The following is a 9,436-nucleotide window of genomic DNA, read 5'->3' on the forward strand; positions in this document are numbered from 1 at the left end:
AATAACGAGACGTCTATGAAACGGCTGAATATTGGTGCGACTATGTGACCTATATAGCACATTAAACGAGTAATGCCTGTAAGAGCAAGCAATTTTAAGATAATTCGAAGATTTATCATTAACCTACGGAGGCTAAGAATCCCATGATTATCAACTAGCTATTACAAGCTGAGCAAATGAATTTCCTTTAAAATAGGTTTAAAACATAGGGAGGTTCTGACCGAGTGGGCATGCTCTGGAGCCTCTTTGCTCGTGAGATTAGAAAAACAGTCCTCTGGGCCGGATTTGAACCAGCGACCTATGGATAACTGTGAATCCTCCACTACAGTCCACCGCTCTACCAACTGAGCTACCAGAGGCTCTGCTTACTTTGTTATTCGTACTGATTGCTTTAGCTCCGTCCCTGTCTTTCGTTTCCACACACAGCTACTCAGCGCGGCCATATAGACGCACAGAAATGCAGCCATCGGCTGCAACTGCAAACATTGCCCAGATTAAGTTTTATAATGCTCGATCGTATCAATTAGGTTAAAAAATGCAAGTAGGAAGTGTCTGAATTATGTCAGAGTACTGCTAAGTGTATTTACGAGTCCCATGCTCCTGTCTGGTTCCATGGTGTAACGGTTAGCACTCTGGACTCTGAATCCAGCGATCCGAGTTCGAATCTCGGTGGAACCTTCGTTTAGTCTAAATTTTCTGTAATAAGCGTTTCTCGCCGAGGAAGTAGCAGTGATAGGCTCAGGGATTTAGTTCCTACGTTTGTGTAAATAACGAGACGTCTATGAAACGGCTGAATATTGGTGCGACTATGTGACCTATATAGCACATTAAACGAGTAATGCCTGTAAGAGCAAGCAATTTTAAGATAATTCGAAGATTTATCATTAACCTACGGAGGCTAAGAATCCCATGATTATCAACTAGCTATTACAAGCTGAGCAAATGAATTTCCTTTAAAATAGGTTTAAAACATAGGGAGGTTCTGACCGAGTGGGCATGCTCTGGAGCCTCTTTGCTCGTGAGATTAGAAAAACAGTCCTCTGGGCCGGATTTGAACCAGCGACCTATGGATAACTGTGAATCCTCCACTACAGTCCACCGCTCTACCAACTGAGCTACCAGAGGCTCTGCTTACTTTGTTATTCGTACTGATTGCTTTAGCTCCGTCCCTGTCTTTCGTTTCCACACACAGCTACTCAGCGCGGCCATATAGACGCACAGAAATGCAGCCATCGGCTGCAACTGCAAACATTGCCCAGATTAAGTTTTATAATGCTCGATCGTATCAATTAGGTTAAAAAATGCAAGTAGGAAGTGTCTGAATTATGTCAGAGTACTGCTAAGTGTATTTACGAGTCCCATGCTCCTGTCTGGTTCCATGGTGTAACGGTTAGCACTCTGGACTCTGAATCCAGCGATCCGAGTTCGAATCTCGGTGGAACCTTCGTTTAGTCTAAATTTTCTGTAATAAGCGTTTCTCGCCGAGGAAGTAGCAGTGATAGGCTCAGGGATTTAGTTCCTACGTTTGTGTAAATAACGAGACGTCTATGAAACGGCTGAATATTGGTGCGACTATGTGACCTATATAGCACATTAAACGAGTAATGCCTGTAAGAGCAAGCAATTTTAAGATAATTCGAAGATTTATCATTAACCTACGGAGGCTAAGAATCCCATGATTATCAACTAGCTATTACAAGCTGAGCAAATGAATTTCCTTTAAAATAGGTTTAAAACATAGGGAGGTTCTGACCGAGTGGGCATGCTCTGGAGCCTCTTTGCTCGTGAGATTAGAAAAACAGTCCTCTGGGCCGGATTTGAACCAGCGACCTATGGATAACTGTGAATCCTCCACTACAGTCCACCGCTCTACCAACTGAGCTACCAGAGGCTCTGCTTACTTTGTTATTCGTACTGATTGCTTTAGCTCCGTCCCTGTCTTTCGTTTCCACACACAGCTACTCAGCGCGGCCATATAGACGCACAGAAATGCAGCCATCGGCTGCAACTGCAAACATTGCCCAGATTAAGTTTTATAATGCTCGATCGTATCAATTAGGTTAAAAAATGCAAGTAGGAAGTGTCTGAATTATGTCAGAGTACTGCTAAGTGTATTTACGAGTCCCATGCTCCTGTCTGGTTCCATGGTGTAACGGTTAGCACTCTGGACTCTGAATCCAGCGATCCGAGTTCGAATCTCGGTGGAACCTTCGTTTAGTCTAAATTTTCTGTAATAAGCGTTTCTCGCCGAGGAAGTAGCAGTGATAGGCTCAGGGATTTAGTTCCTACGTTTGTGTAAATAACGAGACGTCTATGAAACGGCTGAATATTGGTGCGACTATGTGACCTATATAGCACATTAAACGAGTAATGCCTGTAAGAGCAAGCAATTTTAAGATAATTCGAAGATTTATCATTAACCTACGGAGGCTAAGAATCCCATGATTATCAACTAGCTATTACAAGCTGAGCAAATGAATTTCCTTTAAAATAGGTTTAAAACATAGGGAGGTTCTGACCGAGTGGGCATGCTCTGGAGCCTCTTTGCTCGTGAGATTAGAAAAACAGTCCTCTGGGCCGGATTTGAACCAGCGACCTATGGATAACTGTGAATCCTCCACTACAGTCCACCGCTCTACCAACTGAGCTACCAGAGGCTCTGCTTACTTTGTTATTCGTACTGATTGCTTTAGCTCCGTCCCTGTCTTTCGTTTCCACACACAGCTACTCAGCGCGGCCATATAGACGCACAGAAATGCAGCCATCGGCTGCAACTGCAAACATTGCCCAGATTAAGTTTTATAATGCTCGATCGTATCAATTAGGTTAAAAAATGCAAGTAGGAAGTGTCTGAATTATGTCAGAGTACTGCTAAGTGTATTTACGAGTCCCATGCTCCTGTCTGGTTCCATGGTGTAACGGTTAGCACTCTGGACTCTGAATCCAGCGATCCGAGTTCGAATCTCGGTGGAACCTTCGTTTAGTCTAAATTTTCTGTAATAAGCGTTTCTCGCCGAGGAAGTAGCAGTGATAGGCTCAGGGATTTAGTTCCTACGTTTGTGTAAATAACGAGACGTCTATGAAACGGCTGAATATTGGTGCGACTATGTGACCTATATAGCACATTAAAAGAGTAATGCCTGTAAGAGCAAGCAATTTTAAGATAATTCGAAGATTTATCATTAACCTACGGAGGCTAAGAATCCCATGATTATCAACTAGCTATTACAAGCTGAGCAAATGAATTTCCTTTAAAATAGGTTTAAAACATAGGGAGGTTCTGACCGAGTGGGCATGCTCTGGAGCCTCTTTGCTCGTGAGATTAGAAAAACAGTCCTCTGGGCCGGATTTGAACCAGCGACCTATGGATAACTGTGAATCCTCCACTACAGTCCACCGCTCTACCAACTGAGCTACCAGAGGCTCTGCTTACTTTGTTATTCGTACTGATTGCTTTAGCTCCGTCCCTGTCTTTCGTTTCCACACACAGCTACTCAGCGCGGCCATATAGACGCACAGAAATGCAGCCATCGGCTGCAACTGCAAACATTGCCCAGATTAAGTTTTATAATGCTCGATCGTATTAATTAGGTTAAAAAATGCAAGTAGGAAGTGTCTGAATTATGTCAGAGTACTGCTAAGTGTATTTACGAGTCCCATGCTCCTGTCTGGTTCCATGGTGTAACGGTTAGCACTCTGGACTCTGAATCCAGCGATCCGAGTTCGAATCTCGGTGGAACCTTCGTTTAGTCTAAATTTTCTGTAATAAGCGTTTCTCGCCGAGGAAGTAGCAGTGATAGGCTCAGGGATTTAGTTCCTACGTTTGTGTAAATAACGAGACGTCTATGAAACGGCTGAATATTGGTGCGACTATGTGACCTATATAGCACATTAAACGAGTAATGCCTGTAAGAGCAAGCAATTTTAAGATAATTCGAAGATTTATCATTAACCTACGGAGGCTAAGAATCCCATGATTATCAACTAGCTATTACAAGCTGAGCAAATGAATTTCCTTTAAAATAGGTTTAAAACATAGGGAGGTTCTGACCGAGTGGGCATGCTCTGGAGCCTCTTTGCTCGTGAGATTAGAAAAACAGTCCTCTGGGCCGGATTTGAACCAGCGACCTATGGATAACTGTGAATCCTCCACTACAGTCCACCGCTCTACCAACTGAGCTACCAGAGGCTCTGCTTACTTTGTTATTCGTACTGATTGCTTTAGCTCCGTCCCTGTCTTTCGTTTCCACACACAGCTACTCAGCGCGGCCATATAGACGCACAGAAATGCAGCCATCGGCTGCAACTGCAAACATTGCCCAGATTAAGTTTTATAATGCTCGATCGTATCAATTAGGTTAAAAAATGCAAGTAGGAAGTGTCTGAATTATGTCAGAGTACTGCTAAGTGTATTTACGAGTCCCATGCTCCTGTCTGGTTCCATGGTGTAACGGTTAGCACTCTGGACTCTGAATCCAGCGATCCGAGTTCGAATCTCGGTGGAACCTTCGTTTAGTCTAAATTTTCTGTAATAAGCGTTTCTCGCCGAGGAAGTAGCAGTGATAGGCTCAGGGATTTAGTTCCTACGTTTGTGTAAATAACGAGACGTCTATGAAACGGCTGAATATTGGTGCGACTATGTGACCTATATAGCACATTAAACGAGTAATGCCTGTAAGAGCAAGCAATTTTAAGATAATTCGAAGATTTATCATTAACCTACGGAGGCTAAGAATCCCATGATTATCAACTAGCTATTACAAGCTGAGCAAATGAATTTCCTTTAAAATAGGTTTAAAACATAGGGAGGTTCTGACCGAGTGGGCATGCTCTGGAGCCTCTTTGCTCGTGAGATTAGAAAAACAGTCCTCTGGGCCGGATTTGAACCAGCGACCTATGGATAACTGTGAATCCTCCACTACAGTCCACCGCTCTACCAACTGAGCTACCAGAGGCTCTGCTTACTTTGTTATTCGTACTGATTGCTTTAGCTCCGTCCCTGTCTTTCGTTTCCACACACAGCTACTCAGCGCGGCCATATAGACGCACAGAAATGCAGCCATCGGCTGCAACTGCAAACATTGCCCAGATTAAGTTTTATAATGCTCGATCGTATCAATTAGGTTAAAAAATGCAAGTAGGAAGTGTCTGAATTATGTCAGAGTACTGCTAAGTGTATTTACGAGTCCCATGCTCCTGTCTGGTTCCATGGTGTAACGGTTAGCACTCTGGACTCTGAATCCAGCGATCCGAGTTCGAATCTCGGTGGAACCTTCGTTTAGTCTAAATTTTCTGTAATAAGCGTTTCTCGCCGAGGAAGTAGCAGTGATAGGCTCAGGGATTTAGTTCCTACGTTTGTGTAAATAACGAGACGTCTATGAAACGGCTGAATATTGGTGCGACTATGTGACCTATATAGCACATTAAACGAGTAATGCCTGTAAGAGCAAGCAATTTTAAGATAATTCGAAGATTTATCATTAACCTACGGAGGCTAAGAATCCCATGATTATCAACTAGCTATTACAAGCTGAGCAAATGAATTTCCTTTAAAATAGGTTTAAAACATAGGGAGGTTCTGACCGAGTGGGCATGCTCTGGAGCCTCTTTGCTCGTGAGATTAGAAAAACAGTCCTCTGGGCCGGATTTGAACCAGCGACCTATGGATAACTGTGAATCCTCCACTACAGTCCACCGCTCTACCAACTGAGCTACCAGAGGCTCTGCTTACTTTGTTATTCGTACTGATTGCTTTAGCTCCGTCCCTGTCTTTCGTTTCCACACACAGCTACTCAGCGCGGCCATATAGACGCACAGAAATGCAGCCATCGGCTGCAACTGCAAACATTGCCCAGATTAAGTTTTATAATGCTCGATCGTATCAATTAGGTTAAAAAATGCAAGTAGGAAGTGTCTGAATTATGTCAGAGTACTGCTAAGTGTATTTACGAGTCCCATGCTCCTGTCTGGTTCCATGGTGTAACGGTTAGCACTCTGGACTCTGAATCCAGCGATCCGAGTTCGAATCTCGGTGGAACCTTCGTTTAGTCTAAATTTTCTGTAATAAGCGTTTCTCGCCGAGGAAGTAGCAGTGATAGGCTCAGGGATTTAGTTCCTACGTTTGTGTAAATAACGAGACGTCTATGAAACGGCTGAATATTGGTGCGACTATGTGACCTATATAGCACATTAAACGAGTAATGCCTGTAAGAGCAAGCAATTTTAAGATAATTCGAAGATTTATCATTAACCTACGGAGGCTAAGAATCCCATGATTATCAACTAGCTATTACAAGCTGAGCAAATGAATTTCCTTTAAAATAGGTTTAAAACATAGGGAGGTTCTGACCGAGTGGGCATGCTCTGGAGCCTCTTTGCTCGTGAGATTAGAAAAACAGTCCTCTGGGCCGGATTTGAACCAGCGACCTATGGATAACTGTGAATCCTCCACTACAGTCCACCGCTCTACCAACTGAGCTACCAGAGGCTCTGCTTACTTTGTTATTCGTACTGATTGCTTTAGCTCCGTCCCTGTCTTTCGTTTCCACACACAGCTACTCAGCGCGGCCATATAGACGCACAGAAATGCAGCCATCGGCTGCAACTGCAAACATTGCCCAGATTAAGTTTTATAATGCTCGATCGTATCAATTAGGTTAAAAAATGCAAGTAGGAAGTGTCTGAATTATGTCAGAGTACTGCTAAGTGTATTTACGAGTCCCATGCTCCTGTCTGGTTCCATGGTGTAACGGTTAGCACTCTGGACTCTGAATCCAGCGATCCGAGTTCGAATCTCGGTGGAACCTTCGTTTAGTCTAAATTTTCTGTAATAAGCGTTTCTCGCCGAGGAAGTAGCAGTGATAGGCTCAGGGATTTAGTTCCTACGTTTGTGTAAATAACGAGACGTCTATGAAACGGCTGAATATTGGTGCGACTATGTGACCTATATAGCACATTAAACGAGTAATGCCTGTAAGAGCAAGCAATTTTAAGATAATTCGAAGATTTATCATTAACCTACGGAGGCTAAGAATCCCATGATTATCAACTAGCTATTACAAGCTGAGCAAATGAATTTCCTTTAAAATAGGTTTAAAACATAGGGAGGTTCTGACCGAGTGGGCATGCTCTGGAGCCTCTTTGCTCGTGAGATTAGAAAAACAGTCCTCTGGGCCGGATTTGAACCAGCGACCTATGGATAACTGTGAATCCTCCACTACAGTCCACCGCTCTACCAACTGAGCTACCAGAGGCTCTGCTTACTTTGTTATTCGTACTGATTGCTTTAGCTCCGTCCCTGTCTTTCGTTTCCACACACAGCTACTCAGCGCGGCCATATAGACGCACAGAAATGCAGCCATCGGCTGCAACTGCAAACATTGCCCAGATTAAGTTTTATAATGCTCGATCGTATCAATTAGGTTAAAAAATGCAAGTAGGAAGTGTCTGAATTATGTCAGAGTACTGCTAAGTGTATTTACGAGTCCCATGCTCCTGTCTGGTTCCATGGTGTAACGGTTAGCACTCTGGACTCTGAATCCAGCGATCCGAGTTCGAATCTCGGTGGAACCTTCGTTTAGTCTAAATTTTCTGTAATAAGCGTTTCTCGCCGAGGAAGTAGCAGTGATAGGCTCAGGGATTTAGTTCCTACGTTTGTGTAAATAACGAGACGTCTATGAAACGGCTGAATATTGGTGCGACTATGTGACCTATATAGCACATTAAACGAGTAATGCCTGTAAGAGCAAGCAATTTTAAGATAATTCGAAGATTTATCATTAACCTACGGAGGCTAAGAATCCCATGATTATCAACTAGCTATTACAAGCTGAGCAAATGAATTTCCTTTAAAATAGGTTTAAAACATAGGGAGGTTCTGACCGAGTGGGCATGCTCTGGAGCCTCTTTGCTCGTGAGATTAGAAAAACAGTCCTCTGGGCCGGATTTGAACCAGCGACCTATGGATAACTGTGAATCCTCCACTACAGTCCACCGCTCTACCAACTGAGCTACCAGAGGCTCTGCTTACTTTGTTATTCGTACTGATTGCTTTAGCTCCGTCCCTGTCTTTCGTTTCCACACACAGCTACTCAGCGCGGCCATATAGACGCACAGAAATGCAGCCATCGGCTGCAACTGCAAACATTGCCCAGATTAAGTTTTATAATGCTCGATCGTATCAATTAGGTTAAAAAATGCAAGTAGGAAGTGTCTGAATTATGTCAGAGTACTGCTAAGTGTATTTACGAGTCCCATGCTCCTGTCTGGTTCCATGGTGTAACGGTTAGCACTCTGGACTCTGAATCCAGCGATCCGAGTTCGAATCTCGGTGGAACCTTCGTTTAGTCTAAATTTTCTGTAATAAGCGTTTCTCGCCGAGGAAGTAGCAGTGATAGGCTCAGGGATTTAGTTCCTACGTTTGTGTAAATAACGAGACGTCTATGAAACGGCTGAATATTGGTGCGACTATGTGACCTATATAGCACATTAAACGAGTAATGCCTGTAAGAGCAAGCAATTTTAAGATAATTCGAAGATTTATCATTAACCTACGGAGGCTAAGAATCCCATGATTATCAACTAGCTATTACAAGCTGAGCAAATGAATTTCCTTTAAAATAGGTTTAAAACATAGGGAGGTTCTGACCGAGTGGGCATGCTCTGGAGCCTCTTTGCTCGTGAGATTAGAAAAACAGTCCTCTGGGCCGGATTTGAACCAGCGACCTATGGATAACTGTGAATCCTCCACTACAGTCCACCGCTCTACCAACTGAGCTACCAGAGGCTCTGCTTACTTTGTTATTCGTACTGATTGCTTTAGCTCCGTCCCTGTCTTTCGTTTCCACACACAGCTACTCAGCGCGGCCATATAGACGCACAGAAATGCAGCCATCGGCTGCAACTGCAAACATTGCCCAGATTAAGTTTTATAATGCTCGATCGTATCAATTAGGTTAAAAAATGCAAGTAGGAAGTGTCTGAATTATGTCAGAGTACTGCTAAGTGTATTTACGAGTCCCATGCTCCTGTCTGGTTCCATGGTGTAACGGTTAGCACTCTGGACTCTGAATCCAGCGATCCGAGTTCGAATCTCGGTGGAACCTTCGTTTAGTCTAAATTTTCTGTAATAAGCGTTTCTCGCCGAGGAAGTAGCAGTGATAGGCTCAGGGATTTAGTTCCTACGTTTGTGTAAATAACGAGACGTCTATGAAACGGCTGAATATTGGTGCGACTATGTGACCTATATAGCACATTAAACGAGTAATGCCTGTAAGAGCAAGCAATTTTAAGATAATTCGAAGATTTATCATTAACCTACGGAGGCTAAGAATCCCATGATTATCAACTAGCTATTACAAGCTGAGCAAATGAATTTCCTTTAAAATAGGTTTAAAACATAGGGAGGTTCTGACCGAGTGGGCATGCTCTGGAGCCT

At 43.3% G+C, this 9,436-nt stretch overlaps 24 non-coding genes across 24 annotated transcripts; 12 read left to right on the top strand and 12 right to left on the bottom strand.

The window, feature by feature from the left end:
- Positions 1-270: 270 nt before the first annotated feature.
- Positions 271-359, bottom strand: Trnay-gua (transfer RNA tyrosine (anticodon GUA)). Its single transcript is given in 2 exon segments — positions 271-306; positions 323-359. It is a non-coding gene; the product is annotated as a tRNA-Tyr (tRNA).
- A 247-nt stretch (positions 360-606) lies between these two features.
- Trnaq-cug (transfer RNA glutamine (anticodon CUG)) lies at positions 607-678 on the top strand. Its single transcript has one exon. It is a non-coding gene; the product is annotated as a tRNA-Gln (tRNA).
- Positions 679-1,036: 358 nt separating this feature from the next.
- Trnay-gua (transfer RNA tyrosine (anticodon GUA)) lies at positions 1,037-1,125 on the bottom strand. Its single transcript is given in 2 exon segments — positions 1,037-1,072; positions 1,089-1,125. It is a non-coding gene; the product is annotated as a tRNA-Tyr (tRNA).
- A 247-nt stretch (positions 1,126-1,372) lies between these two features.
- Positions 1,373-1,444, top strand: Trnaq-cug (transfer RNA glutamine (anticodon CUG)). Its single transcript has one exon. It is a non-coding gene; the product is annotated as a tRNA-Gln (tRNA).
- A 358-nt stretch (positions 1,445-1,802) lies between these two features.
- Trnay-gua (transfer RNA tyrosine (anticodon GUA)) lies at positions 1,803-1,891 on the bottom strand. The gene is given in 2 exon segments: positions 1,803-1,838; positions 1,855-1,891. It is a non-coding gene; the product is annotated as a tRNA-Tyr (tRNA).
- A 247-nt stretch (positions 1,892-2,138) lies between these two features.
- On the top strand, positions 2,139-2,210 carry Trnaq-cug (transfer RNA glutamine (anticodon CUG)). The gene has a single exon. It is a non-coding gene; the product is annotated as a tRNA-Gln (tRNA).
- Positions 2,211-2,568: 358 nt separating this feature from the next.
- On the bottom strand, positions 2,569-2,657 carry Trnay-gua (transfer RNA tyrosine (anticodon GUA)). The gene is given in 2 exon segments: positions 2,569-2,604; positions 2,621-2,657. It is a non-coding gene; the product is annotated as a tRNA-Tyr (tRNA).
- Positions 2,658-2,904: 247 nt separating this feature from the next.
- On the top strand, positions 2,905-2,976 carry Trnaq-cug (transfer RNA glutamine (anticodon CUG)). The gene has a single exon. It is a non-coding gene; the product is annotated as a tRNA-Gln (tRNA).
- Positions 2,977-3,334: 358 nt separating this feature from the next.
- Trnay-gua (transfer RNA tyrosine (anticodon GUA)) lies at positions 3,335-3,423 on the bottom strand. The gene is given in 2 exon segments: positions 3,335-3,370; positions 3,387-3,423. It is a non-coding gene; the product is annotated as a tRNA-Tyr (tRNA).
- A 247-nt stretch (positions 3,424-3,670) lies between these two features.
- Trnaq-cug (transfer RNA glutamine (anticodon CUG)) lies at positions 3,671-3,742 on the top strand. The gene has a single exon. It is a non-coding gene; the product is annotated as a tRNA-Gln (tRNA).
- Positions 3,743-4,100: 358 nt separating this feature from the next.
- Positions 4,101-4,189, bottom strand: Trnay-gua (transfer RNA tyrosine (anticodon GUA)). Its single transcript is given in 2 exon segments — positions 4,101-4,136; positions 4,153-4,189. It is a non-coding gene; the product is annotated as a tRNA-Tyr (tRNA).
- Positions 4,190-4,436: 247 nt separating this feature from the next.
- Trnaq-cug (transfer RNA glutamine (anticodon CUG)) lies at positions 4,437-4,508 on the top strand. Its single transcript has one exon. It is a non-coding gene; the product is annotated as a tRNA-Gln (tRNA).
- A 358-nt stretch (positions 4,509-4,866) lies between these two features.
- Positions 4,867-4,955, bottom strand: Trnay-gua (transfer RNA tyrosine (anticodon GUA)). Its single transcript is given in 2 exon segments — positions 4,867-4,902; positions 4,919-4,955. It is a non-coding gene; the product is annotated as a tRNA-Tyr (tRNA).
- Positions 4,956-5,202: 247 nt separating this feature from the next.
- Positions 5,203-5,274, top strand: Trnaq-cug (transfer RNA glutamine (anticodon CUG)). The gene has a single exon. It is a non-coding gene; the product is annotated as a tRNA-Gln (tRNA).
- A 358-nt stretch (positions 5,275-5,632) lies between these two features.
- On the bottom strand, positions 5,633-5,721 carry Trnay-gua (transfer RNA tyrosine (anticodon GUA)). The gene is given in 2 exon segments: positions 5,633-5,668; positions 5,685-5,721. It is a non-coding gene; the product is annotated as a tRNA-Tyr (tRNA).
- Positions 5,722-5,968: 247 nt separating this feature from the next.
- On the top strand, positions 5,969-6,040 carry Trnaq-cug (transfer RNA glutamine (anticodon CUG)). The gene has a single exon. It is a non-coding gene; the product is annotated as a tRNA-Gln (tRNA).
- A 358-nt stretch (positions 6,041-6,398) lies between these two features.
- Positions 6,399-6,487, bottom strand: Trnay-gua (transfer RNA tyrosine (anticodon GUA)). The gene is given in 2 exon segments: positions 6,399-6,434; positions 6,451-6,487. It is a non-coding gene; the product is annotated as a tRNA-Tyr (tRNA).
- Positions 6,488-6,734: 247 nt separating this feature from the next.
- On the top strand, positions 6,735-6,806 carry Trnaq-cug (transfer RNA glutamine (anticodon CUG)). Its single transcript has one exon. It is a non-coding gene; the product is annotated as a tRNA-Gln (tRNA).
- Positions 6,807-7,164: 358 nt separating this feature from the next.
- Positions 7,165-7,253, bottom strand: Trnay-gua (transfer RNA tyrosine (anticodon GUA)). Its single transcript is given in 2 exon segments — positions 7,165-7,200; positions 7,217-7,253. It is a non-coding gene; the product is annotated as a tRNA-Tyr (tRNA).
- A 247-nt stretch (positions 7,254-7,500) lies between these two features.
- Trnaq-cug (transfer RNA glutamine (anticodon CUG)) lies at positions 7,501-7,572 on the top strand. Its single transcript has one exon. It is a non-coding gene; the product is annotated as a tRNA-Gln (tRNA).
- Positions 7,573-7,930: 358 nt separating this feature from the next.
- Trnay-gua (transfer RNA tyrosine (anticodon GUA)) lies at positions 7,931-8,019 on the bottom strand. The gene is given in 2 exon segments: positions 7,931-7,966; positions 7,983-8,019. It is a non-coding gene; the product is annotated as a tRNA-Tyr (tRNA).
- A 247-nt stretch (positions 8,020-8,266) lies between these two features.
- Positions 8,267-8,338, top strand: Trnaq-cug (transfer RNA glutamine (anticodon CUG)). Its single transcript has one exon. It is a non-coding gene; the product is annotated as a tRNA-Gln (tRNA).
- A 358-nt stretch (positions 8,339-8,696) lies between these two features.
- Trnay-gua (transfer RNA tyrosine (anticodon GUA)) lies at positions 8,697-8,785 on the bottom strand. The gene is given in 2 exon segments: positions 8,697-8,732; positions 8,749-8,785. It is a non-coding gene; the product is annotated as a tRNA-Tyr (tRNA).
- A 247-nt stretch (positions 8,786-9,032) lies between these two features.
- Trnaq-cug (transfer RNA glutamine (anticodon CUG)) lies at positions 9,033-9,104 on the top strand. Its single transcript has one exon. It is a non-coding gene; the product is annotated as a tRNA-Gln (tRNA).
- The last annotated feature ends 332 nt before the right edge of the window (positions 9,105-9,436 follow it).

The sequence above is a fragment of the Schistocerca cancellata genome, unplaced genomic scaffold (genome assembly GCF_023864275.1).
Source record: "Schistocerca cancellata isolate TAMUIC-IGC-003103 unplaced genomic scaffold, iqSchCanc2.1 HiC_scaffold_629, whole genome shotgun sequence".
Lineage (NCBI taxonomy): Eukaryota > Metazoa > Arthropoda > Insecta > Orthoptera > Acrididae > Schistocerca > Schistocerca cancellata.